Here is a 26,241-nt window from a genome sequence, read left to right as displayed (position 1 = left end):
TTGACGGACGGCGGAGCACGCAGCAGACACGCAGCGGAGCCGGTCCGCAGCCGTTACACATCCAGTGGAAATCCCCGGTAAATGGTCTGAGCAAATGTCGATCGTCTGCACGTGGGCCTGACATGGTGTCAGAGGCATCCTCTGCTTCCATTGGGGATATCACAGGCAAACCTGGACGGATTGGCTCATACCAGGTATCTATGGAAACCTTAGGCCCTAGAGAGTACAGTGACGCCCACAATGAGCATGTAGAAACTTGGGGAGAGACGCGAGCGACGATAGAAGTGCAGAAATCAAAAACTGTTTCGCGTTTCTCCGTTGTGATTCGGCCAGAAACTTCAACATTGTGAGGTGAACAGATCGTTTTGGATACAACGGCTTGGATATTACATTTCCTTGGACACTTGGGGATTTATGAAAAACAAGTTTTGGGCAAAATACCCCTTTTTGGCTGAAAGGACAAGGAAAAAAGATATGCATGCACTCTCGACTCTAGACACCAGCTGTGCAGTTTACGGCTGAATTGTTTTATTTTCTGTTACTTTGTAACAGTTGTGTAACTGCTATAAATCATCTTATGCTTTGTGTGTGGGCTTAATTGAATCATGAGAGCTTTCAATTGGTGGGTTGCATGGCTGTATCTTTTGAAGATTTAATGCTTTAAAGTTATAAAAACGCTAATGAGTGGAGATTACAGCGACACCACTGGACCAACACATTTATGTCTTTCGACATGAGAACGCCAGGCAAATCTTTTGTTACAAACACTGCAGCTGAATCTTTTCTCTCCTGTGTGGACTACCATGTGTGACCGTAAACTTCCTCTCTCTGTAAAAGATTTCTTACAGATTGAGCAGCTGAAAGGTTTTTCTCCTGTGTGACTCATGTGTCTCTTCAGGGTTCCACTTTCAGCGAAAGCTTTATCACACTAAGAGCAGCTGAAAGGTTTTTCTCCTGTGTGAGTTCTCATGTGTCTCTTCAGGTGTGGCTTGGTGGCAAATCTGTTCCCACACTCAGAGCAGCTGAATGTTTTCTTACATCTTAAATCATGTTTCAGAGAGTTTAAAGCTGACTGAGGTTCTCTGGTCTCCTTCCAATCAGCACTATCATCAGTCTCAGGATCAGAAGAGTCTCCAGTCTGGTCTTCAGTCTCTGGTTGTAAAAGTGGATGTGGATGTGAGTTCCTGGCTGGTTCTGGTCCTCCACAGTCCTCTCCATCAGTTTGTTTCCATGTGTTGAGTTTGTCTCTGATGAAGCTGTGAGGACTGAGCTTCCTCTTCATCATCTTCACTCTTTACAGGGACAGGAGTGAATGGGAACTTGATGATATCAGCCTCCTCCAGCCCTTGAAGCTGCTCTCCCTCCTGACTGCTCCACAGTTCCTCCTGTTCCTCTTTAATGTGTGTGGGGGGGCTCTGGCTCCTGCTGGTCCACACTGGAGCTACACTCCTGCTGCTCGGGGGGAACGTCTTCTTTAACCACCAACAGCTGCAGGAAACAGAAAAATGTTGCGGAACTGTATCTTATCACCTGGATTGTGATTGTTATAAAGAAATACTGGTTGGTCAGTCAAAAACTGTTGGAAAGGCTGTTGACTGACATATTAGGGCCCTCTTGTGGTGAAATAATGCAACTGTGCTGTTGAGCACAAAGTGGTGCAGTAGGTAATTAAAGTGACTATAAGTAACTTTTTAGTGTTTCTGTAACTGTCATTTTTCATAATATGATCTTAAATGAGCTGTAACAGCAAACGAGACTAATAGTGAAAAGAACGCTATTTTTAGGTCGTTTTTATTAGTGGCGTTGCTTATGTTAAATTTTTCCTGTGTAGTCACAGAATGATTTATGGCAGGTAGTTTACAGCCCCACATATTGTCACTGGACAACTAACAACAATCACCATTTTGTTGTGTACCCACCAAATGACCACGGCAAACAGTCCAATGGCCTTTCTATCCATTTTATTTCTATGCGAGGACACCATGATGACTCCAGAGACTGTTGATATTCACTCCATGCAGATTTATTTGTTACATTTTATCAAACAAACCAAGCTGCCTCAGACACATCAACTGACCACCGGTGATAGTCAGTCCAATAGACAACTGAATCTAAGTTTCATATGACTCTCTTCTTATACAGCGTTTCGGGCGGCAGTGTCAGTTGGACACATTCACAGTTACCTCATGTTACATCTTTAGATGGACCTGAACTGGTGATATTTTTACTTCTAACAGTCCTCTCATCTTCCTTTTCTTAAGTACACCTAGGTCATTGTGACCAAGACAATAACTACTAATGCACATGCTAGTCAACAGATGGGGTACTTCAAATGATCTTTATTTCATCCTGGAGGGTACTCAGCATGTCCTGGTGTACCACACCAGTCAAATCAAACAATTATATTTCTTTACTGTATTAGCTTTACCATGGCCTAATTAGTGGCATAGGAGACACTATACATGTCAAAAGACCTTAATCATTTTGGTGTCACTGGTCATATTACCTTGGAGCATAGCAATGCACAAGTGAGTTTTTATAGTTTCATACAGATCATAATATGTCCATCTCAGCTTTGCTCTAAAGAGAAAACTCATCTCCCTGAAAGGAAACACCTTGCTAGGCTAACTTCCCTATGCTACCTCCATCACATCTCCCTTGGTTAAACTAAAGATAGCTTTCTGATCCTCCACAGTCCTCTCCATCAGCTTCTGTTTCCATCGGACCAACACATTTATGTGTTTTGACAAGAGAACGCCAGGCAAATCTTTTTTTACAAACACTGCAGCTGAATCTTTTCTCTCCTGTGTGGACTGTCATGTGTGACCATAAACCTCCTCTCGCTGTAAAAATCAAAAAAATAAGAAGTTAAAAGGTTTTTTTTTGGTGAGGGTGGGTAGGTGTGGGGGAGAGGTGGGGGGTGGGGGGGATTTCTTACAGACTGAGCAGCTGAAAGGTTTTTCACCGGTGTGAGTTTTCATGTGTGTCCGTAAATCTCCACTCTGTGTAAAAGATTTCTTACAGACTGAGCAGCTGAAAGGTTTTTCTCCTGTGTGTATTCTCATGTGTTTGTTTAAACTTCCACTACGTGTAAAATATTTCTTACAGACTGAGCAGCTGAAAGGTTTTTCACCTGTGTGACTCAACATGTGTCTCTTCAGGGTTCCATTTTCAGAGAAAGCTCTACCACACTCAGAGCAGCTGAAAGGTTTTTCTCCTGTGTGAGTTCTCATGTGTCTCTTCAGGTGTGTCTTGGTGGAAAATCTTCTCCCACATTCAGAGCAGCTGAATGGTTTCTTACATCTTGAATCATGTTTCAGAGAGTTTAAAGCTGACTGAGGTTCTCTGGTCTCCTTCCAATCAGCACTGTCATCAGTCTCAGGTTCAGAAGAGTCTCCAGTCTGGTCTTCAGTCTCTGGTTGTAAAAGTGGATGTGAGTTCCTGGCTGGTTCTGGTCTTCCACAGTCCTCTCCATCAGCTTTTGTTTCCATGTGTCGAGTTTGTCTTTGATGAAGCTGTGAGGACTGAGCTTCCTCTTCATCATCTTCACTCTTCACAGGGACAGGAGTGAATGGGAACTTGGTGATATCAGCCTCCTCCAGCCCTTGAAGCTGCTCTCCCTCCTGACTGCTCCACAGTTCCTCCTGTTCCTCTTTAATGTGTGGGGGGGGCTCTGGCTCCTGCTGGTCCACACTGGAGCTACACTCCTGCTGCTCAGGGGGGATCTCTTCTTTAACCACAGACAGCTGTTCAAGTTCTGCAAGAAACAGGGAAACACAGAGAGAGAGACGTTAACACAGACAGAGAGATACAGCGTCAACAGTACAGAGTCTCTTTTCAAATCTCTTTAAGTGGTAAAAAAACTCGTATTTCATTTTTCTGCATTCTAACTTTCAGCTCGAGTGCTGTAAAGACTGACAATTATACCTGAGGCTTATCTTATTCTTATTTAATTTCCTGGTCTGGTTTGAAACCTACTTAAATAACAGGGACTATATTGTGTCTATAGATAAACATCTGTGCAGACAAATATGAAATGCGGAGTTCCGCAAGGCTCCATTCTGGGGCCTCTTCTGTTTAACATCTACATGCTTCCACTGGGTCAGATAACAGAAGAAAGTTGCACTGATTATTTTTCTATAAGCGTTAATGTTTGCTGTGGGATCACATCAACACACACCCACATGACTTCTCAAACCTGTCACAATTACCTTCCGTTTCCATCTGTTGAGTTTGTCTTTGATGAAGCTGTGAGGACTGACCTTCCTCGTCATCATCTTCACTCTTCACAGGAACAGGAGTGAATGTGAACTTGGTGATATCAGCCTCCTCCAGCCCTTGAAGATGCTCTCCCTCCTGACTGCTCCACAGTTCCTCCTGTTCTTCTTTAATGTGTGTGGGGGGCTCTGGCTCCTGCTGGTCTACACTGGAGCTACACTCCTGCTGCTCCTCTTCACCAACAATCACTTCCAGAACATCTTGAGGTAAAGCTGAAACACAGTGTGAATATTTGTACAATTTAACACCTACAATTCCATTAAACGTGGCAATATCCAACACTTAAAATTATTCAGCAACAATTTTAAGAAGACTTATTTATATATATAAAAATTTAAGCTTATATAAATTTAAGGATATATTGATTTTGTTTGTTTTCAGTGACTATAGACTAAATATATCTGAGTTTTTGTTAGTAGTTAACCTTTTAAGCGCCAAAGTCGCAAAATTGCGACATGACACGGTACTGAATCAAACAGCTGTTTTCTCTGAATAGAGTGTCATATGTCATTCATACTCCCCTCCACTAGTTGGCAGACATCCTGTACTTAGACTTTAGCTCAGAAATACATCATGCTTCAATGCAAAACGTTCCGATCCAAACCTGACTTTTTTGTCAAAAGCGACTGGCGACTTTTTCTGGGGTTATTGGAGACTTTTGAGGTGTTTGGAGACTCGTGAAAGCACGTTTCTCTCTACAATTACTGTGCAGGTGCTGCCGTGAGCTCCTCCCCCGTCCAAAAGCCCTCACAAGCGGTCAGTCTCTCAGTAGCCTCGTGCAGCACCCCAGCCTGCCGTCAGAGCAAAGAGGAGACACACACCACTCCACTACTTAGACCTTAGCTCAGAAATACGTCATGCTTCAATGCAAAATGTCCGACGAAATCCCATCCAAACTTGACTTTTTTTGTCAAAAGCGACTAGCGACTTTTTCTGGTGTTATTGGAAACTTTTGTGGTGTTTGGAGACTCGTGAAAGCACGGTTCACTCTACAATTACTGGGCTCAATGAGCAGCAGGTGCTGCCGTGAGCCCCTCCCCTGTCCAAAAACCCCCAAAAAAACCTAAACAACTTATATGAGTTTTTTTTTGGTGTTTTTTTTTTTTTTTTTTTTGTTTGTTGTTTTTTTTTTTTTTTTTTTTTTTTTTTTGATATGTGGACAACATAACAAATGGATGGAGGGGGGTAAATCTCATGAAATAAATTGAACTCTCTTTCAAAATATCAAAATTTACTCCCTACATAAATGTTAGGTCATTCTGAATATTTGTTTCATTTACACTTTGTCTCTATCTCAAACCATTTTCAAGCCAGAGCCTTCTGAAATTTAGGTGTCAAAACCTAGTATTTTTAAAAATAAAACCCGGCGCCTAAAGGGTTAAGAAGCTTCTGTTGTTCTTCCGAAGGAAGTGCAGCTCTAAGACGAAGCCCACAGTTTCTAAAGGCTGCTTTAGGCTGCATTCACACATTTTGCATTGCTGCTTCGGAGTAGATTCAACACCAGGGCCGGTTCTAGCCTGCTATATTAGGGTGGGCAGGTAAAAGAAATAGGTGGGCTGAATGCTTATTAGCTAAATGCAGGGTTTTCCCTGCTATTATACAGCTTAGGCGCAGCGCCTAACTGTTTTTGTGCACCGCCTACGCCATAAAAACAAACGGGAGAGCATTTGGACAATGAGCAGATATTATTGTACATCCAGGGAACCGACGCACGGGACGGGCATCCACTTGTTGTCTTCGGCACACAGGTGCCGCATGATAGTTCACGTACTCAGACACAGTGTCACACACACACACACACACACACACACACACACACACACACACACACACACACACACACACACACACACACACACACACGTGCTGTGGCCTCTTCCGGAACAAGCAGTATACGCTTCAGAGTGTTCCAGACAATACATTCAGATGTAGGAGGTCACGAACAAGTGGCCGAAGTCACGCCCTCTACTTCCGGTCCATGGAGAGATCTTTCGAAAAAATGTGAACAAGAGTCAACGTAGATAGATTTTACCCAACCTAAAAACCGGCATGTTCACTGCAAACTCACGGTCATCTCTTTCTGATTTACAGCCCCCCTCTCTTGGGTCCAAATAACTCACTGTTGTCGGCTACAGCCGCTGAACAGGCTACACATTGTAAAAAACGTGGCCGCTTTCCTCGTTCTCCGGTAACATTAGCTAGCAGTTAGCAGGGTTAGCATGGCGGCGTTAGCCAGGACCAGTCGGGATCAGTTTACTGTAGGGGTGTGCATTGGCTCTGCCCTCACAATTTGATTTGATTACGATTCACCAGGTAACGATTCGATTCTACGATGCATTGCGATGCATCAAAATTCTACTGCACACAACAAGGCAAATTTTTCATCAGTCATGAGGCAATACAAGCAGTCAGATATCCTGTTAAGATTTGGCTGAAATGTCATGCTTTTTGGTCTAAACGTCCTACAGGTGTGCCTGACATCATTGGAAATTTTTGTTACAAGTGTCAGGGTGATTCTAGATCTTACTGACACAGAGGCTAGAATGGAGGTCTTTTATTTCTGTCCAAGTCATACATCTGTAAAATGATTAAAATAAAATACTGTAAACACATCTGGTGATATACAGATACACCCATGCCATAGCAACAAAACTTTTTTTTAATTTTTTTTTTTTTTTTTTTTTTTTTTTTTTCTGTCTCAGGTTATTATAGAAAGATGCAAAAAAAAAAAAAAATATTTTTTTTTTTTTTTTTTTTTTAAAAAAATTTTTGTTTTTTTTTCTTATTTCAATTTGAAAAGTGCAATGAAAAAAGCCAATAAAGTACATAATAAAACACTTCTCAAATACACAAACACACCCACATCAATCACACACATACTTGAAATAACTATATACATAAATATACAGAAATAAGTCATTACAAATTCCATAGGCTGTGATATTCTGCGCTCCTGCAAACACAGGGTTAAAATGTCAGCATCATATTGCATATGAATTGAATTGTATGCTCATTGGCTAAAAAGATAGACGGGTCTGGTAGCATTTAAATCTAACTAGTCCGAGCAAATGTCGATCGTCTCAACGTGGTCCCTGACACGTTGTCATCGGCTTGTCCTCTTTCATTGGGCATATCCGAGGCAAACCTGAACGGATTGGCTCAGATGAGGAGTCTATGGAAACCTTAGAAGCTAGGGAATACGATGACGCCCACGAGCATGTAGCAAGCTGGGCAGAGAAGCTAGCGGCGATAACAAGTGCGGAAATGGAAAACTGTTTCGCGTTTTTCCCTTGTGATTCGGCCAGAAAAAGTTTTGGGCAAAATACCACTTTGTTGCTGAAAGGACAATGAAAACAGGTATGGATGCACTCGCGACAGCTGCTCAGATTACGGCTGAATTGTTTATTTTCTGTTACTTTGTAACAGTTGTGTAACTGCTATAAATCATCTTATGCTTTGTATGCTTAAATTAATCATTAGAGGCTAAGCTTTCAATTGGTGTGTCGCATGGCTGTATATTTTGAAGATTTAATGCTTTAAAGTTATAAAAACGCTAATGAGTGGAGGTTACAGCGACGTTACAGTGACACCACAGCCACAAAGTGTGCCGTTCACGGTACAGTGATCCATGAAAAGTTTTAAGCCTTGTTAGGGTCTAATGTTAGCGGTCCGCTGACCCACTGCTGCTGAGTCTAACATTAGAGGTCTGCTGACCCGTTGTGGCAGGGTCTAACTGTTCCTCCTCATTCCCTCCGGGAACGTCACCCGAGCTGCGTCAGGAGGCTCTCCTGGACGTCTTCATGGATCTGAACTGGTGATATTTTTACTTCTAACAGTACTCTCTTCTTCCTATTCTTAAGTACACCTAGGTCGTCATGACCCAGACAATAACTACTAACGTACATGCTAGTCAACAGATGGTTTACTTCAAATGATTTCACTTTATTTCAGCACAGTTTTATCGAGGTTACAGCGACGCAGTGTCCCGTCAATGGGACAGTGATCCTTGAGAGGATATGGAACAACAGATTTTATTGGCTGCTATGTGTGTAATATCACTCTCATGTATATTTGATACAGAAGTAATTTCACAACTTTGTTTTCCACTCAAGGCCAGAAAATAAACAGTGACATAATCGATTATGGCACTTTGCCACATCGATGCTGAATTGTGCATGCCCCGCATTGCGATGCATCGCCGAATCGATTATTGTTGACACCACTACTTTACTGGCTGTGTCTCAATGGTTTTTTGCAAGTACCCAACTTGGGTTCTCTAGCTATATAATTCAATGTATAATTCAGAGTACACAATGTTTGTAGCCGTGATAAATTAGCCTGAAGCTAATGCTTAGCTACCAGTTCAGGAGGAAATTAACCAACTCTGCTCTTTTTGTGCTCTAAGCTGTCTCCATCTTTCAAATACATCTCCAATATTTACCTGTGGTTAGTAACATCTCTGGTCACAGTACCTTTAGAAAAGACGCCTGGAAGTCTGGAATGTGTCAGGGAACACTAATTGTTGCACTATGACCATTAATTGCACTTCATTATGTTGTTCTATGCTCTATTGCACATATTGTATATGTCTTAAGACATTTTTCGAATATGTTTAAAGAACTTGATGTTTCAAGTTCAAGTACATGAAATCTTAGAAAATCCTTTTTTTTTTTTTACTGTGGTATCGAAATCGGCATAGAGAATCGTGTGATTTCACTGGTATTGGCACAGACTACTGAATTTTTGGTATTGTGACACCCTTAACACACACACACACACTTAAAACTATGCATGATGCGCACACAGCGGCTGCTCCAACCGTCGCGTTTACGAGTGCGCGTTGGAGAGAGAGAGGTTTTTGTTGATGAGTATGAAGTAGCAGTAAAGTTATAACTGTGAACTTAGCAGCACAGTCTGTTTACAGTTTCTGTCGGTTAATCAATGCTAAAACTCCTAAAGACCCGAGCCAAGTTCCCGTATCTTGCCTGCTAGCTGCTGGTGATCGGGTTAGCGCCACTTCAACACAGGCTCACTAACTTAAGGTGGACTGGCTTTAAGGTGGACCAGCTATTCTCATTTTAGTGACATGCTGCTTCCTCCAAATTTTGCTTTAGTAATCTGTCCCTCGCTGCAACTGACTACCACTAAACCACTAAATTGCATGCAAATATTTGCATGATGATGTCACTAATATGCAAATGAGCATAGGACGTCATGTGCACCTAAGCGCCACTGAAAGCTTTCCTTTAACTTATTACAGGACACTGTCAGTACCTAATCCGTACCGCCTGACAGATCTGTTCTGCGCATGTGCAAGATGTTCGCACATGCGCTGTTGTACGAGGATCTACGACACTGTCCGATCTGTTCCACGCTTCCGGTCGACAGCCTCCACAGCGAAGCTAATGTTAGTTTAGCTAACAGCTAATTCGGCTAACCGCTAGCTGAGACATGTAATAACTTTAAAAGACCCTCAAAATAAAACTTAAAAAATAAACGTTAACATATATAACAGCTGTTACGTCAGCTCTACTTTACTTGTGCTCATTTAAAATACAATCAGTCGATACTTGTCTTCATTACTGTAAAGTCTTAATTTAGCTGTAGCCTGCTTTTCCCATTAAGTTGGACTGAATCTAGCCGTCAGCTAGCGGTTAGCTAAACTAACGTTAGCTTCCCGGTGGAGGCTAGCTGTTAGCTAAACTAATGTTAGCTTCCCAGTGGAGGCTAGCGTGGAACAGATCGGGCAGGTCGTAAAGCAGTATTATCATCTGCGCATACGTCAACATCTTGTGCATGTGCAGAACGGATCGTACCGGTGGAACGGATCAGGTCTCTGACCTTAAACTAGTCCTTAACTCGCGGTGATAGTTATCATACACACCACTACGTTCTCTATAGTAAGGTTGGCTGGTCCTCTCTTTGCTTGAGGCGCAGTTACCACTGGCACTGGTTTGTTTTTAAAGCCATTAGTGGTAATCTTCCTCTCTATATCTCCTCCATTGGAATCTCGGTTTATATCAAAATGGATCCAACAATTGGCTCACTCTCACCGTGGATTTCCACAGCATGCGTAACGGCCGTCCGTCAATACCCACCAGGTCCGGATTAGTTGCGGAACGGCTGCGGCCATGACTGACAGCTGTAGTCACGAGGACCCACAAGTTCTCGTGAATTCACGTAGAATAGAACCACAAAACCACCACCAGTTTCCATCCAGAGGAGCAGAGGGGAAACAGCTCTGTGCCGTGTTTTCAAGGTGTAGTGCAGGGAAAAATGATCCGCCGTGAGCACGGTGTATTTTATTTTGAAAATTAACCGGATATTTATTTTGTTTCTGTGCTCGACTTCCTGTCCCGCACTATCTTACTTATATACTTATACGCTGAATTGCTGCAGAGCTCTCTGTCGTCCGTCAAAAATAGAAGCTCTGCGCATCTGCTCCGGAGGGCTGCGGACTGACGGAACTGGGACGGAGTCGGACGCAGAAGTTTTGTGGAAATTAGGGGTGGTACGGTTCATGAAAAAACACCCGAACCGCTCGGTTCGCTAGTCTCGGTTCGCTAGTCTCGGTTCGGAGCGTGTGCGTGCCGCACGGTTCGTCAGTCCACCCACTAACCACTTACTGCCGTAGTGCACTTACTGGAAATGACGAGCGGGATGGGCGTGACAAACGCAACCCATGGCAGCTGTTTGGACGATCGCGTCACATGGGTCTGGCTGGTCCCGAATTTCAAAACAGACTGTCATGGCGGCTCGTTCAGAATACGATCTCATATTGTACTGAAATAGTTCACCGAAACGGGTTTCTGAAAACATTTTAAGCGAGAAATAGGCCGTGCAGTTGCTGAATCTGTCTTCATTTCAGATCGACAAAGGTCAGTTTAAAAGATTTTCGTCAGATTTTGAGAGACGCCGAGCCGACCGCTCCTCAAGTGGAGTGTCTATATATACTGTCTATGAGTGGGGTGCCGCCGCTGCAGGTCACATCACCTGCAGAAATGTCCAGTGGGAGAGAGGCTGCCCAGAGCTGGAGGATGGGCCAGCGTCGTTTATAGTCTGGTGTGTGGGAACATTTTGGATTTCATGGTACCTATGATGAAATAAAACAATATATAGAACTGCCACTGTGTGCATGTTTTGTGCAACATGCATTCAATATGCTAATTTTAGCTTTATATCATATGCTGAAGTATATTCTGGAGTGTTAAAGATTAAAAGAAAAAAATAACAAGAACCGTACAGAACCGAAAACCGTGACCCTAAAACCGTGATACGAACCGAACCGTGGGTTTTGTGAACCGTACCACCCCTAGTGGAAATACACACATTGACTTTAATGGAAACATAATGACTCAGTCAACGTTCCGCAGACGTTCCGCATGCAGTGGAAGTTGCCGGTTAGGGTTCCTTGCGCGTGGATCTTGGTAAAACTTAGGGGTGGGGGGAAAAAAAATCGATGCAGCATAGTATCGCAATATTTTCTGTGGCAATACTGTATCGATACACAGACGCCAAGTATCGATCTATCATTATATATGTGTTGGTCAGTTTGTCCGCTTGACAATCTGATTTTGCAGCAATACAATTGAAGTGAGATGAACAAACAGAGAAAAGTACTTTTTTAGATAAAACATGTTTACAAAGTTTCCTTTTGGGGACATCATTTGATCATCATTTGAAGTTGGAAAAAAGTAAATTTTTTTATTTATTTATTCAATTAGTTTATTTGTCATGTATGTACAAAATACATTAATCTTACAAAAAGATGTTTTGTACCAGAGTTAGCTAATGCTAGTTTCCATCTGCAGTCCCCGAATGAATTGCAATATATCGCAGAATACTGCAATATGTTTGAAATCGCAATAATATCCTATCGTGACGTAAGTATCGTGTTATTGTATCGTGAGACCTCTGGTGATTCCCACCCCTAGTAAAACTGCCTTTTTCTTCAATGCCCCTTGAACACGGAACGCTCTGTAACAAACTCTGAAGTTAGACGTTCTCCTATCTGCTACATGTGGTTTTTAATCTCCGCTCTTTAAAATTGCAACAGGTTTTAGCTTTGCTCATGTTTATTTGTCATCGCAACCGTTTTTTGTGTACGACTCTTGATGTAAACTCGTCATCATTGAGAATGAGGGAAACCTCAATGCCCTTTGAGTATAAATAAAGGTTAAAAATAAAAAAATTAAATAAAACCCCACTCTTACTCATTTTTGTATCCGGCTGCAGTGTGGCCTTCCTGTATGGGGTTACTTGCCTGGCTTGACAAATTCGCAGAAGAAGTGAAGGGGACGCTGAAACGATTGCTGCAGCGTGCGGCGCGGCCGCTCTGCGTCTGATTGCAGCCGGTATGACCGGACAGATTGGAGAACATGGGCGTCTAAATGAAAACAGCTCTGCCTCACGGTGCTTCGCGGCTATTCATGGCGCTTCAGCGTGCATTAGGCTTACGTTGTTGCTCTGATCATGTGGCAGTATCTTATCTAGACCGTCTACAGACGGAGAGATGCCCGTTTGGGTATCTGGCTAAGTCAAAGTTTAGGGAAGCGGTTGTATCCTGCTCCACATCGGAGGTGGAAGACAGAGACAGTGGACACAAAGCAACAGACGGGTCTGCTTCAGAGCTCACAACGGCTCTGGTTCCTGGAGTGTTTTTCCCCGTTCAATTGTTTCAAGGACCTTTCGAAAACTGCTGATATAAAGAATTTTAAGTCTGGAAACGAGCCAACCAGCTACGAGATGAATAGTGAGCATAACACATTTAATACGGCACAAATAAACATTTTGAAAACAGCAAAAAAGGCAAAAGGTACAAGACTGATTACAGAAACTATCAGAGACTTCAATGGTAGAAGCTCGCTCTAGACATTCGCAGTTTTGTGGGTACGTTAAACGCTTCTATGGTAACAGCGTGTTGGACCAATCAGGATCGTGGGTAGTGTAGTTTTTCTCCATAAGATTGTGGATAAAACATGTTTTTCTTAAAACCAGGTTGATTTCATACAGATTTATAAAACTTCTACCGGAGCAGAAACTTTCGTTTCACAACCACGTAGCTCGGGGTCAGCCTACCTCGGAGGGAGAAGACATTATGGCTGATGATCTAAACCCTTTTGGAGAAAATAAACAGAGTTTTTACTTCCAAAACCACACTGTTGAGCTCTATGGCCTAAACACACCCAGAAGATGGGGTGGCCACCCAATCACAAGTTAGAAACGCTACTTGTATTTTCTGTGCCATTTTTTTCCATTGGCTGAATACATTTTCTAAACTTTTGATTGTGGGCAAGATGCACGTTTGGGTAAACTAAGCCCACTCCTTCCCCAAGCAGGCGCCGGCCCCAGTCAACAGAGAACCAGAAATCAGCAAGCCAAAGGAACAGGAGCATTGTGTACTGCATAGGTTATGTGGAAATCATTTGTGCAATACGTAGGCTATTGGGGTTGTGCAATATGTAGGCTATTGGTCAGTGCATTGTGTCATTTTGTGCACTACGTACAGGGTTGTTCAATTAAAAACTGCCAATGAAAGGAGTTAATGTGCTTACTATATAGGGACCCGTCTAATGTATATGAGAGTATTACCTTATAGGGACCTGTCTAATGTATATGAGAGTATTACCTTATAGGGACCTGTCTAATGTATATGAGAGTATTACCTTATAGGGACCTGTCTAATGTATATGAGAGTATTACCTTATAGGGACCTGTCTAATGTATATGAGAGTATTACCTTATAGGGACCTGTCTAATGTATATGAGAGTATTATTATATAGGTACCTGTCTAATGTATATGAGAGTATTACTATATAGGGACCTGTCTAATGTATATGAGAGTATTACTATATAGAGACCTGTCTAATGTATATGAGAGTATTACTATATAGGTACCTGTCTAATGTATATGAGAGTATTATTATATAGGTACCTGTCTAATGTATATGAGAGTATTATTATATAGGGACCTGTCTAAATATATATGAGAGCATTACTATATAGGGACCTGTCTAATGTATATGAGATATAAATTAATTATAATATTATTATATAGGTACTGTTAATGTATATAAGTATTACTATATAGGGACCTGTCTAATGTATATGAGAGTATTACTATATAGGGACCTGTCTAATGTATATGAGAGTATTACTATATAGGTACCTGTCTAATGTATATGAGAGTATTATTATATAGGTACCTGTCTAATGTATATGAGAGTATTATTATATAGGGACCTGTCTAAAGTATATGAGAGCATTACTATATAGGGACCTGTCTAATATATATGAGAGCATTACTATAAAGGGACCTGTCTAATGTATATGAGAGTATTATTATATAGGTACCTGTCTAATGTATATGAGAGCATTACTATAAAGGGACCTGTCTAATGTATATGAGAGTATTACTATATAGGTACCTGTCTAATGTATATAAGTAAGTAAGTAAAGCTTATCCCTATAGCAACTTTCACAGATAAAAATCGCAAAGTGCTTCACAATAAAATGTAACAACAAATTAAAATACAAAAACATTTAAATACAAATAGGAAACAAAACAAACAACCATAAAAGCCCTCGACTAACTAAAAGCCTGCTTGAATAGCTGAGTCTTCAATTGCTTTTTAAAAGAGTCAACAGAATTTACACAACGTAGGGAGGGAGGCACTGTCATTCTACAGCCTAGGAGCCACTGCTTGAAATGATTGAAGTAAACTGAGCCTCTGACCTAACGACCTCAGACTACGGGTGGCAGTATGAAGCTGGATCAAGTCAGAGATGGAGGGAGGAACTTGACCGTGCAGGGCTCTAAACGTAAGGACCAGGATTTTAAAGTGAATTGTATACTGGACTGGTAACCAGTGAAGTGCTACTAAAACAGGCGCGATGTGTGCTCTTTTGTTAATGGGAGTTAAAAGCCGTGCAGCAGAGTTCTGAACAGCCTGGAGACGGCGAAGCTCCTTCTTTCTCAAACAGGTAAAAAGACTCTTACAGTAATCTAAATGAGAGGAAATGAAAGCATGAATGATCATCTCCAACTCACTCAAAAACAACAGCTCAGCTCCTGAGGCTCGGCTGGACTGACGAGCCTAAGTCACCAATGTGCTGCTTTATCTCAGAGATATCAACATGAGAGCATGTTTTGTGTTGCATAAGAGTATGTGTTGAGAGATGCTTATTTTCTGTATTTTCTATTGTCTTTGTATACGGAACGGGCCAAGTCCAAAACTAATTTCCCTCAGCCTAACACAGCCTCACACACATACAGTTTTTGTCACTTATTTTGCCGTTTTTGTCTCTTTTTCAACTTTTGTCAATATTTTTCTGGCAGTTTTTTGACACAACATCCGTTCAGTTTTGTTGCTCAAAGATTTTCAGTTTTGTTGCAAAAGACAAACATTGTATCAGTGAAATATTAACTTTTACCAGCCATGAAACAGCTTGTATATATTTCTATATATTTAAGATTTAAACGTGTCCCACCTGTCCCCTGGTCCGCTGACAGCTTCCTCTCTGACGTCATGTTAAAGGGGTGATAGAATGATACTAGAGGGTATTTCACACTGTTCCTTAAGGTCTCTGAATAGGGTAATGTGAAATAGCCCTAGAATTAAATGAGAGGTTTTCTCCCTTATATGGTATGCTCATGAATATTTAGATGAGCTGTGCGCTGATTGGTTGGTTTACAACGAGCGAGACGCAACATGACCGACAGCAGTCACTAAAACGTCCAAGGTGGAGATACCATGGAGACATTAGGTGTTGATACTGTATATGTTTGAGCCTGAATCAGAGGAAGAACCTGATGTAGAGGAGCAACCAGTGTGTTCAGTAATCAATGACTTTATAATGTATTTAACAGTATATAAATAAAAGGTCACATTACCTTTTGCTACATGCCATACGTCGTAGGGGTTGGTGATTTTAGGTTCTCTCAGGGACTTTGGGAACTGAGGGTGACGATCGGTGAGAATACAGTCCAACTTCACACCACTTCCATGTAGGAGGTCTAAAGTTCTTATTAGACCCTCCTCCTCCATGTATGAGTTCCCCCCCACCTCGCTGCTCTGTGTAGAAAGAGAGACACACATACAATAGGTATCCATTAACCTTTTTCCATTCTGTATCAAAACTGGGGATTATGTAGACACATTATTCTGACCATTTTGACCACATACTGTATGTATAACATTGATAAGACAGATAAGGCTCGTAAGGGGTTCTAATGACACTGTTGTCAGTACTACTGCATATGCATGTGATCTATTGCGTTAGTCCTAATGATTTCAAATACCTGCACCAGCTGTATGTCTGCGATTTCATTGGTCTGCACATCCATCATTGTGTAGCTCCCATACTTTGCAGAATGTCCTAGAATGGAACAGATTTTACGGGTTTAGTCAATAGCAATAACACCTCACCTGAAATCTATGGTATAATGCATACACATTCAAACAGAAAGAAAAACCTGGTACCTGGTGAGTCTGCTCGCATATCACCCCCGAAGAACGACACTGTTTGCCTCACTGAGGGATTTTAAGCTTTTGGGTTTGCCGTTCGGTCCGCTGTGGATTATAGACGGTTCCAGGTATGTCCTGGCATGTCTTCTGAAGGCAGCATAAGTACGTGTTATCAGCTGCATTGCCTCAAACATCTATACAAGAATTAAAAGTAAATTAGTTGTGAAGTGAAGGTTAGACAAACACATTCTGCAGGGGACAATGATCACGGTACCTTTTTCAGCTTCGAAAAAGAAACTCCACAAAAGTAAATGGCAGCAGACCGCTGAAGGTTGCCCACAGGTGTGCTCCCAATAACTGGCTGACTCTTCCACTGTCTGAAGAACTGGCAGTGAGGGCATAGTTGGTCAACAGCTAGGAAGGACCCTCTTCTGCGTGTGACACATTTACAGACCCTTGTGCACACAGGGCAGGTCTCGAACAGGCTGAGGAGGCATTGCTCAAAAACTATGTATTTTGCATCATACGAGGACACTGGTGATGTACTACAAGAGATAATAAAGAAAAAACAACATTGTCCATCTCAGTCAAAAATCAACTGCACAATCTGACAACAGTCACAATGTACTGTATGTAAATAACACTGCTGCATTGGGAGAGTTGTAACTTTACTTACGAAAGCTGAGATGATTCTGTCTCTGTTGTAACTGACTGAGGATCAGTGCCTGCATAGGAAACCTCCTCCAGCTCCTCCTCCTCCTCACATTCAAGGCGAGGTCTCTTTGCTGGCCTCAGACCCTTCAAAGGAGATGAAGATAATGGCCCAGAGACTGGCGGAGCCGTTGTTCCTACTGCCCCACTCTGGCACAGCACTGTTGCCTGTATGCCTTCAAAAGGGGGAGGGGGGACTATTTTAGTGGGGTGTCTTATGGATTGCTTAGTGCCTAAGGACAATGTACTGCTGTGATACAATAGTAAATGAAAAGGCATCTTCAACACACAATTTACTATTCAGTCAGATCTTTTGTATATAAACCCATTCATACCTTTTGACCAAATAATGTTCACCAGCCTCCCACACAAAAGGTAATGCAATTATCAGACCAATCAGTGATAATACAGATGAATTCTTCTATTCATACTATAAATAGTTTGTTAATTTGTTGCAAATGACTCACATAACTGATAAAAGTACCCAGTCATTATGGTAAACATACTTGGATAACACTGCTCTGCTAAATGCTACCCAGTCGTAACAGAGATAGTCAGTTTTTTGAAGTCCAGGTCGAGTCTCCAGTCTCTGGCCATCTGATCTGTCCCTAACACTGTATTGTTAAATCTTATGAATTCAGATCATGTCCTGTAGCTACCATCCATACAGTACAGCATCAAAATCAGTTGTAGGATAACTTTATGCGGTCTACTTAACACATCCCTCTAGCCCTCAGACCTGGTGAAATATTAACCTAAGTCATACATCATATGGATACAATTATTAAGATACAATGTGCCTTTTCCCAGCATTAGCACAACACTTTGGTTAGCTTGTTACCTGTGACAATATATGCTAAATATAACGTCTCTTTCACTCAAAAAAGTGTCTAATGTCAAAGTGGAAATCAATAGTGGCAGCGCCACACCAGTTACAGAACAACATGCATCTCAGTGTCAGTCCAAATTACACACAATAAGCAGTTTGAACTCACTGATGTAATGCAATTTATTTATTGATATTGATTGATGATGATGTTATAGTAAGTGTTAGTACGCTCAGTGAAACTGAGTCCAGCGCGAGGGAGACCCGACCCAGAAGAGGAGAGGTTAGTGAGGCCAGCGTTTCCACGGCAGGGGACAGTGCGCACGGATCCGCTGAGCCACGCATGGATGAAATAATGAAATAGTAAATAGGACTACAGTAACAGAAAGATGTGCAGAATTAAAACAGTCAAGACGGTTTTGTAAGAAGAATTAGAAGGGTTACCTTTGCTTCGTAGGTGAGGTCTCAGTGTCATATAAGACAGTTGTGTCCCGCGAGATGCCACACTTGGAGCATCTGTTTGGCATGCTGCGTGTTTCCTGTGTCGTTCTTGTGATGTACTCTGAAATAAAAAATGTGCAAATAAATCTATTGTATCCACACAACACTGTGTTCAACAGATTGACTAGTTATTAGGGGTGTGCAAAAAAATCGATTCATGATTCAATCTCTACCGATTCAAAATCGATTCATATTAAAAAGAAAACTACTACTGCAACTACATTTGAAAAGTAATAGAAATTATAATGTTAGTTGTTTCCACTTCTGTTGTCGAAGCAAATGGGATCGACTTACGTAACGTTACAGCTAAGCAACCAAAACTATCGTGATTCTACTCAGCTTCAGAAACAAAAATAACCTGACAAAGATCTGGACAAACATGCATCGTGAACTGTAGATTTACATGACAACACAGGTTATTTATTCGTATGAAAACAGTCAGGAAAATGAAATAACGTTAGCCCCATTGCCAATAAAGTCAATCATCACCCGTTCTACCTATGCTAGATACAGCTAGGATTTGATTTGATTTGATTTATTAGGATCTCCATTAGCTGGGGCCGTAGCCACAGCTATTCTTCCTGGAGTCCACCCACAACTTGTGCAGCTATACATTGACGTGCATCATTACATTAAAAACAACCACCAAAAAACAACATTCAATACATCACTGAAAGAAAAACAATGAAAATAATAACAAGACATAACAACATTCAACACAACACAGGACCTAGTTTAAATTATTCACAAACCGTAGACATGAGATTATAACATTGTTCACTAATAATATGACCAAGCAAATGCACACAGAGAACCCTCAATGATACTAACAGCGTTCATTAAGTATTATCCAGTACAGCTAGGAGATGTTCTTTAAGTAATACTTTGAATTGAGATTTTCTATTTTCTTGAATTACATGACTAGGCATTGTATTCCAATTAATCATGGCTCTATATATTACAGTTTATATTAAGTATTACTTTAGGTAATGTGAATTTACCCTCCGTAGCATGCCTAGGGCTGTAGTCATGTTTATCAGAACTAAGACCAAGTTGCTGATACAACACCCTTGGCTGTTTAGTCACTAAAATATTTCTGGTAAAGTTGAGCAACGAGGCAGTCAATCTGTTCCTTACACTTAACCAGGATCAGCAGCCATCCATTGCATCAACGCTTCTGAGATCTGAGTGGGCACCTTAGTAAACAGTGTGCAGCCTTATTCTGAGCAATTTTGCAAATCTATAGAGTTGATATGGCAGCACCTGACCAAACCCCTGAACAGTAGTCCAAATGGGATAGGACAATCGTTTTAATGACGTTTCCCATTACCTTTTTATTGAGAAAATTTGAACATCTCCTTATAACTGAGAGACCTCTACCCATTTTTTTCACTACCCCATCAATGTGTTGAGACCAGGATAATTTACTATCTACTATAACCCCAAGAAGCTTGGTCCTTTGTACCTGTTCAACTGCCTTACCTTCAACACATAAATGTAATTTAGGTTCACTAAACAACTGCTTTTTTTGTTCCAAATACAATGCTTGTGGTTTTAGATACATTAAGAACTAATTGATTATTTGTTACCCATTCCAATGCTGACTGCAATTCCTCCTTCAAGACACTAGTAAGCCTTTCAGCTGTAGATGCTGACACGTACTGTATATTGAGTCTTCAGCATACATTTTTGTATTCTCTTAAGGTTAAAGGTAATTCATTGGTAAATATAGAATAGAGTAATGGCCCCAAACAGCTTCCTTGTGGAATTCCACAGCTTACTGATTTTACCTCTGAAAAACTCCCATTAAAAGGAGAACTCCGGGCAATTTTTATGTTAATCTCACATAGGTATAACGATCAAGATTAAAATAAAAATTGCAAGTACACAGTCTGTGTCCTGTTTGCTAAATAGCTTTCTAGCCAAAGTATTGCACTTGAATCGAAACCATGTTTTATTTTTTTAATAACAAATTGTGATCAATGATATCAAAAGCCGCAGTGCAATCCAACAGCACAGCCCCTACTAACTTCTCATTTTCTATCTCTCTGTGCCAGTCATCTGACATTTGAGTGAGAGCTGTACCTGTTGAATATCCAACTTTGTACAGATGTTGATAATCTGTATATAAATCATTTACTGAAAAATAACATTGTATTTGTTCATAAGCAATTTTCTCCATGATCTTACTTAAAGCCAGCAGCAGGCTAATAGGTCGACTGTTTGGGCCACTAAATGGTACAGTTTCATTCTTCGGTAAAGGAATTATTTTAGCAGTTTTCCATGTTGCTGGAAAGATTTTTTTTCCAAAACTCATATTCAACACATGGCTAACTGGAATGGCAATCAAGTTTGCCACCAATTTCAAAAGTTTTATATTCATATTATCCACACCAGATGGTTTGTCTTTACAAATAAGAAGCAACTTTTCCACATATCTCACATCAACTTTAGTAAATTCAAAAGTACATTGTTTTCCTATCATAATTTGATCTCTAATCAAGGTATATGGTTGTATGTAAGTTGTTTGGCACATTTTCTCCTTAAGTTTTTGCACTTTGTTGTTAAAATAGTTGAGGTGATTAGCAATATACACAGGCTTGGTAAGAAATAGTCCTTCTGATTCAAGAAATTTCATAATACATCTTTTTCATTTTTTTTTTAAATTTAACTTAGTTACCTAATTTCTTAGCTTGCGGTAAACTTGCCAATCCGATTCATAATTGGAGTTATTTGCCATTTTCTTTGCTTGATCTCTCTGTGCCATACAATCCTTCAATTCTTCATCAATCCAAAACGATCTCACATTTCTAACAGTTCTCTTTTTCACAGGTACATGCTTATCCACCATCTCTACAAACAACTTATTAAAAGCCTCAACAGCGTCATCTTGATCATCCTGCCTCAACACACTATCCCAGCAAATATTTCGAACATCTTCTATAAAATGGTTCCCATTGAAGTGTTTATATGCTCTCTTAATAATAATTTCTGGTCCGGCTTTTGGGACCTTTGTTTTCCTTACTACAGCCACTAGGTTGTGATCACTACATCCAATTGGCAAAGACATACTATACCTTTGCTGCATTGTTCTGCTTGGTTAGAATACATATATATGATCTATATAAGTTGCTGTTTTGGATCCATCCATTTTTAAACATACTCGTGTTGGTTTAGTTATCACTTTTGTTAATCCACATGCATCTGTGATAGTTTGAATCTTATTCTTAATTGGACAATGTAAAGACTTCCAATCAATATTTAAATCTCCAAGGAGATATATTTAATTAGCATGCTCACATACTGTATCTATCATATCACACAATTTATCTAGATAATCAGAATTTGCATTAGGTGGTCTATGACAGCAGCCCACTAATAAAGGCTTCAAATGGGGGATATGAGCTCGAAGCCATAATGCTTCCATTTCTGCTGACATTAAGTCTATCCTTACTTTCACAGGAATATGATTTTGGACATAGATAGCCACCCCACCCCCATTTGCATTTCTGTCTTTCCTATATATATATATATATATATATATATATATCCTTGAATGCTTATTTGAGCATCTTTAAACGAAAAATCCAGATGAGTCTCTAATAATAAATAATAATACATTTTATTTGTAAAGCACTTTTCATAAAAGAATCTCAAAGTGCTACAGAAACCACATTAAAACTCATTACAATAAAAACAAAAATACATATATAAAATACGCATAAAAATAGCTAAAAGAGCAGTGTAGTGCAAAAAAAAAAAAATAATAATAATAATATCTGCAAAGCCTAAGGACAACTTAAGAACGCCTGCCTGAACAAAACAGTTTTAAGCTCTTTTTTAAAGGTGTCCACAGACTGGGGTTTTCTCAGATGTTCAGGGAGGGAATTCCAGATGCAAGGAGCAGCTCTGTTATTGCTAAGACCTGTATGTTGCCTTCTGATAGGATATTTGAGATATCAATTATTTTATTTCTTAGACTGCAACGTACGTTAGCATTGCTAATAACTGCTAGCGACAAAAACATACTTACAGCTTGCGGTGGTGACGACCACACGGTCGGAACAGTCCCTCTTTTCAGGAACAGCAGCTTAGCATATCCTGCTTTAAACTGTCCAAGGTTTTCAAAGCTGTCTTTGGTGAAATGCTTCGAGCAAATGAATAACTGAGAGTCGAACTTGACAGGGATCTTCTTATAGAGAAACATCAGCCATGCCCGTCGAGTGTCTGGTTCCTTGGGGAGACTATGAGAGGTGTCTCCATCCCCTGTACAGCCTGGAACACTGCAGTTACGACCGTGGCTCATGTTAAAGTTCCTCGCGACTCTGCTCCTCTTCTCCCCGTCCTGTTTCAGGATATACAACAACAACACGTTAGCTTAGCAGGAGCTAGCTGCGGCTAACCATATCTTTAGCACCGACTCTCTTCTACATTAAACGCGTTTGAACAACTAACCTGCTCTGTGTAGCTTCGTTTCAGCTTTTAAAACGACATCCAGCAGTTTGGGACCTTTCTTTCTTCTAAACACTAGCGCCTTTTACTCCGCCGTCCTCACCACGACGTGACACACAAACAGTTAACGTTAGTTCGGGGGACGGACGGTATTACGGGTCGTACCAACAACTTCCGGTCAGATGTTTGTTTACTAATGTAACCGAGGGTTTCTTCTGTTGCCTAGACTCAGGTTTGACTATAAAATAAAGAAACACGGGTCTCCAATGCCGGAACAGAGACGGCACTGCACGTCTCACTTTATTCAACCACAACACAGGCAATACTACACTTTATCCACTTCCGCTTTTCACAATAAAAGCTCTATGTTTACTGTAACTGCCTCTTAAAGTGATGGTTCGGAGTAATTTCACCCTAGGGTCCTTTGCACCACGACCTCGAGCCAAACACCCCCCCAGAAGCTTTTTTCACCTGGGTCTAACATTGGGCGAGTTAGCGTAGAGTAGCGTTAGCCGCTGAATAGCTTAAGCGGGGCTAATGGACCCACGTTTGTATCTCTTAAATGACCCCCTAATATTAACGATACGTCATAAAGGTCTACACTAGTATATATAGGTTATGCTCTCATAAAACGATGGATTGTAAAGTTTGTAAGTACACCAGAAGTTTATGTAAATAACACTTGCCTGCTGGCTTCTGCTCTCTGCTGTTGTTGCTGCTGTAAGACGAGTGCTTAGGGCCGTCTATAAATTACTACACCGAAAAGAGATGCAACAAAAATATTTTTTAATTTAACTTATTTTTTAAAGTAAGTGCTGTAATATAACTAGCAGGAGACAAGTAATAATTGAGGTAAGTTTGGAGACATTACCTTATTTAATCATTAAATTAATACATATTTTTGTTGTATCTCTTTTCGGTGTAGTAATTTATAGACGGCCCTAAGCACTCGTCTAACTGCAGGCAGCAGCAGCAACAGAGAGCTGAAGAGAGCAGGCAAGTGTTCATAAACCCATGGTGTACTTACAAACTTTCCAATCCATCGTTTTATGAGTGCATAACCTATATATACTAGTGTAGACCTTTGGTATCATTTCGGGCATTATTAGTGGGGTCATTTAAGAGATACAAACGTGGGTCCATTAGCCCCGCGCTAAGCTACTCAGCAGCTAACGCTACTCTACGCTAACTCGCCCAATGTTAGACCCAGGTGAAAAAAGCTTCTGGGGGGGTGTTTGGCTCAAGGTCATGGTGCAAAGGACCCTAGGGTAAATTACTCCGAACCATCACTTTAACCCTCCTGTTGTCCTCGGGTCAAATTTGACCAAAGTTTCTGTTTCAGAAATATAGGTTACTTAAAAGTGTGCAAGATACGCATCTTTCACGCTACTTTGGACTATTACCTTTTGCACTTTACAGACCACTCCATGTGTCTTTATATTATGTCTTATTTGTATATTTGTATATTTGTATATTATGTTGATATGTGCCTATATTTTTGTCTCTATTGTACAGTATGTGTAAAACCAAACTGCCTAAAAAATAACATGAATGGTTCCATCCAACGCTTTTTGCATGTAAATGAAGGATTGGACCATTACTCTCTTTGAATTGTGGGGGTTTTATTCAACTTTATAGCATTTGAAAATAAATTAAAATGGTTTCAAAACAGTTTCCTGACTAAATGTTGACATATACCAGTCTGTGATCCACTCCACATCCTCTGATTTTAATTGTTAGTAAAAATAATTCATAATGTGTGCTTTTATTTAACTCAGAAAGTAGGTATCAGTTAATATAAATGAGGTTTATTGACCATCAATTCCAGAAATAAGTGTAACACTAGTGGTAATAGGTTGGAATGAAGTTGGCTAAGAAGATGTAACACAGAATGGGGTGATAATTTATACTTTACAGACCAAACAGAAGGAGGACAACACAAGGGTTAACCTTCAACTGAGAGGTAACACATTAAAATACCTTAGACTTAAACAACATTTAAATAAATAATGTTACAGCTGTAATACTGCTAGAATCACATATCTAGTTAAAATATCAGTAACAGAATGAATACATGGACACATTATTTCATTAAGGAAACAATGGTATAGTAACTTGATCCATTGATTGATTTTAGAAGTGTTTTCTGCTGTAGAGTTGTGTGGTTGCATATTGAAAAATGACAGATTGAAAACATTTTGATAATTGTAATTGAAGATGTAAAAGTAAAGATCCTTTAAATCTGTGTTTCTCAAATAGGATTATGTGTCCCCCTAGGGGTACTTTTGGAGGACTGCAGGGGGTACGTGTCCTCCTAGGGGTACTCTGGAGGACTGCAGGGGGTACGTGTCCCCCTAGGGGTACTCTGGAGGACTGCAGTGTACGTGTCCCCCTAGGGGTACTCTGGAGGACTGCAGTGTACGTGTCCTCCTAGGGGTACTTTGGAGGACTGCAGGGGTTACATGTACCCCTAGGGGTACCACGGAGGACTGCAGGGGGTATGTAAGAGTTTTTGCTAAATGTTTTTCAGTTACAAGGCTGTAGTTACTTCTACTGTCTTTTTTTGGCCTATTCTTGCCTTTCTTCCTTACTTTTTTCTACTGTCTTTTTTTTCGAAGTTTTGGTCTCTTTTTTCAAACTTTTTGTGACCAAGTTTGAAATTTGACTGCTTTTTTCAAAGTTCTTGTCACTTTTGTCGCCCTAGTGTGGCCTTCCTTCTTTCTGCTGTTTTTTTCGAAGTATTTGTTACTATTTTCGACCTATTCTTGCCTTACTTCCTTCTTTCTACCGTCTTTTTCCAAGCTTTTGTCTCCTTTTTCCATCAGCATTTAAATGTTTTACAGGTACAAGGCTGTTGTTTAGTAGTCTGTTCTTCCTCATTCCCTCCGAGAACTTCTCTTCCCAGTCAACAACTAACATCAATCGCCATTTTGTTGTGTACCCATCAAATGACCAAACAGTCTAATGGCCTTTCTATTAGGGCTGTTGGAACGGATACTGAAAGT

General features: G+C 40.6%; 1 pseudogene; it reads right to left on the bottom strand.

Moving 5' to 3' along the window:
• Positions 1 to 39: 39 nt before the first annotated feature.
• On the bottom strand, positions 40 to 16,788 carry LOC120571042 (annotated as a pseudogene).
• Between the last annotated feature and the right edge of the window lie 9,453 nt (positions 16,789 to 26,241).

The sequence above is a fragment of the Perca fluviatilis genome, chromosome 13, assembly GCF_010015445.1.
Source record: "Perca fluviatilis chromosome 13, GENO_Pfluv_1.0, whole genome shotgun sequence".
NCBI lineage: Eukaryota > Metazoa > Chordata > Actinopteri > Perciformes > Percidae > Perca > Perca fluviatilis.
The sequence above is the reverse complement of the archived record's forward strand: the minus strand, read 5'-3'. Positions and strand labels throughout refer to the sequence as shown.